We start from the raw sequence: 3262 nt of genomic DNA, 5'->3' as shown, positions 1-3262 counted from the left end.
CCATCATAAATACCTCAATCGTCAAGGCATTTTCCCGCCTCCTGAAAAACGCTGTTGTCACCCCACTATATAAAATCAAGTCCAGACGAAATAGGAAATTATCGTCTCATCTCTACTTCCATTTTTTTTCGCAATAGAAAAGGTAGCGCTAATCATCTAATGTCATTCCTGAAACGTACAACTTCTCTCCAACCCAACACGGCTTTTTTTAGACCAAAAACTCTACAGGAGACAGTACAAATCATTACCTGACAAAATTTATGATAATATAGATAATAAAATAAATATCATTGAAGACTTCCAGATCTTCTAAAGCCTTCGACAATGTCATGGTATTGCTAATCATAAATACGGCATCACAATATGGGGGACAACAAACTCCAACTTAATAAACAAAGTAAAAACTACAAAATCCTCGATAAAAGTGGCAGATGGGAAAGCCAGAAATACGACTGTCACTCCATTATTTAAAGATTTACAATGGCGAAATCAAAGACCTAATCACCTTTTAACCTTCATCAAAAGTGAAGCAGAAAATAAAGATTACCATTTCACATCCCTCTCTCTCCCAACTGTTAACTATATGACAGACTCAACAACAAGACAAATGTTACCCCTCTACGTCCCGAGAACCAACACCGACACAGGTGGCAAGAGCCTTTATGTATTAGGTCCTAAATTATGAACCAACTAATGAATGAAACAAGATCTGTTAACTCGACCACATTAAAATCAATTCTAAGAAGTTGCTGACCTCGTATTTATAATGTATTGTCTACTTCCATCGCTCTTCAGAGGAAGCCCTATCATGTATATTTAAAGTATAATACAATCATGGTTTTATATGTATAACCTATGTCTATTTTGATGTTTAGAATAACCACTTTTAGTAGCCAGTTTATACACACACACACACACACACACACACACACACACACACATACATACACACACACACACACATATATACACATATACACATACACACACACATTATTATTATTATTATTATTTCTCTCTCTCTCTCTCTCTCTCTTCTCTCTCTCTCTCTCTCTCATTCTAATGTTGTCGCCACATTGAAGGGGTCTGAGGAACAGCTCCTCCACCTCCATCATCCTGCTTGCTGCTGCCCACATAATATATAGGCGTTTAACAGACGATTTAAAGAAAGTGAGAGCAGTGAGGTAATGGTTTCAGCAGAAGGAAGAATGAAGGAAGGAAGGAGGAGGAAGGAGGAGGAAGAGAGGCCAAAGAGGACGATGGTGAGAAATGTACAAGGATCAAGAAGAGAAGAAAGAGGTGAAATGATATAAACAAGGAATGAATGGAGGAAAGAGGGAAGGAGGGGAAGAACGAACATGGAGAGAAAGAAGATATACTGAGAGATAAACGGTTATGGAGGAACTGAGGAAGGAGGAATATCACACAACCAAGGAATAAGATGAAAAATGAGATGAATGAGATGAGATGAGTTGATAAATGAACGAAGGAAGGTGGGGTGCTTAGAGAGGATGATAAGACAGGAAACGAAGGCAGATGAAGAGACATTTATTAGGAGCAAAACATCGCAAGAAGGCATTGAGGTGCCATAAACCGCTAAGTAGGACGAGAACTTAAGTTATGGATAAAATAAGAAGCAAAGTCAATTAGAGAACAGGGAGTATGGAGGAGAGAAAAGGAATGAAGGTACTTAAGGAAAACTGAAGAAAAATTGAAGACAAACATTTGTGTAAGGTTTTAAGATTAGAGAGTAAGAGAGGAGAGGAAAAGAGGAAAAGACTGGATAGAGTACACAAAAAGAGGAGAGAGGAAAAGGATAACCTGATGTGAGGTTGAGCAGATCATGGGAGGAAACAAAATAGAAGGAGAAGGAGACACAAGCAATATGGTATGAGGAAGAGAGAGCAAGACGAGGGGAGAGAAGATGGATGAGAAGTGAGAAAGAAGAAGGAGGCATTTAAAGAGTAAGCTTGGATGAGGATCGAGGAAAGGGTAAGAAGGGAAGAGAGAAAGAGGAAGGAGGACTCAGGTAACAGAAGTGGGAGAGTAGAGGAGAAGAGAGAGGAGGGTAAGCTGGTGAGGGAGGAAGAAGTTAGGTGGGGTGAGTGGGGATTGATGGGTGTGGTGGAGGAGGAGGGAGGGGAGGGGGAGCAAGGAAGGAAGGGGAGGAGGAGAGGAAGGGAAGGAGGAGGAGAGAGGTGGTTAGTTAGGTGGGTGGGAGGGGACGGATGGGGTGTAGTGGAGGAGGAGGTGGAGAGGGAGGTGGGAGGGGAAGGGAGGGAGGAGGAGAGAAGGAAGGAAGGAAGGAGGAGAGGAGGTGGTTAGGTTAGGGGGAAGAGGGGATTGATGGGTGGTGGCAGAGGTGAGGTGGAGGAAGGAACAAGAGGAAGGGAAGGAAGGAGAGGAGGAGGAGAGAAGGAAGGAAGAGGGAGGAGGAGAGGAAGGAAGGAAGAGGGAGAGGAGAGGAAGTTAGAAGGAAGAGGAGGAGGAGAGGAAGGCAAAGAGGGAGAAATGGAAGGAAGGAAGAGAGGTAGGAAGAGGAAGGGAAGGAAGAGGAGGGAGAGGAAGGAAGAGAGAAAAGGAAGCCAAGGAGGAGAGGAGGAAGGAAGAGGGGAGAAAAGGAAGGAAGGAAGAGGAGGAGTAAATAAAGGAAGGAAGAGGATAAAATGAAGAAGGGAAGGAAGAGGAGAGAGAGGGAAGAAAGGAAGAGGAGAAAAGGAAGGAAGAAGAGGAGGAGGAGGGCAAGGAAGAGGAGGAGAAAGCAGACAGAGGAGGAGGAGAGGAAGGGAAGGAAATCAGGAGGAGAAAAGAAGGAAGGAAGAGGAGGAGAAAGTGAAGGAAGGAAGAGGAGGAGGAGAGGAAGAAGAAGGAGGAGAAAAGTAAGGAATGAAGAGTAGAGGAGGGAGAGGAAGGAAGGGAAGAGGGAGGAGGAGGAGGAAGAAGGAAGAGGAGGAGGAGAGAAGGAGGAAGAGGAGAAATGAAGGAAGGAAGAGAGGAGGAGAGGAAGGAAGGAAGAGGAGGAGGAGGAGGAAGGAAGAGGAGAAAGGAAGGAAGGAAGGAGGAGGAGAGAAGGAAGGAAGAGGAGGAGGGGAGAGGAAGAAGAGGAGAAAAGGAAGGAAGGAAGAGGAGGAGGAGTGGAAGAAGAGTAGTGAAGGAATGAAGAGGATAGAGGAAGGAAGGAAGAGGGAGAAAAGGAAGGAAGGGAAGAGGAGGCAGAGAAGAAGAGAGAGAAAAAGGGAAGGAAGGGAAGAGGAGGAGAGAG

This window comes from Eriocheir sinensis, unplaced genomic scaffold, assembly GCF_024679095.1.
Source record: "Eriocheir sinensis breed Jianghai 21 unplaced genomic scaffold, ASM2467909v1 Scaffold1377, whole genome shotgun sequence".
Taxonomy (NCBI): domain Eukaryota; kingdom Metazoa; phylum Arthropoda; class Malacostraca; order Decapoda; family Varunidae; genus Eriocheir; species Eriocheir sinensis.
This window is presented reverse-complemented; position numbering follows the sequence as displayed.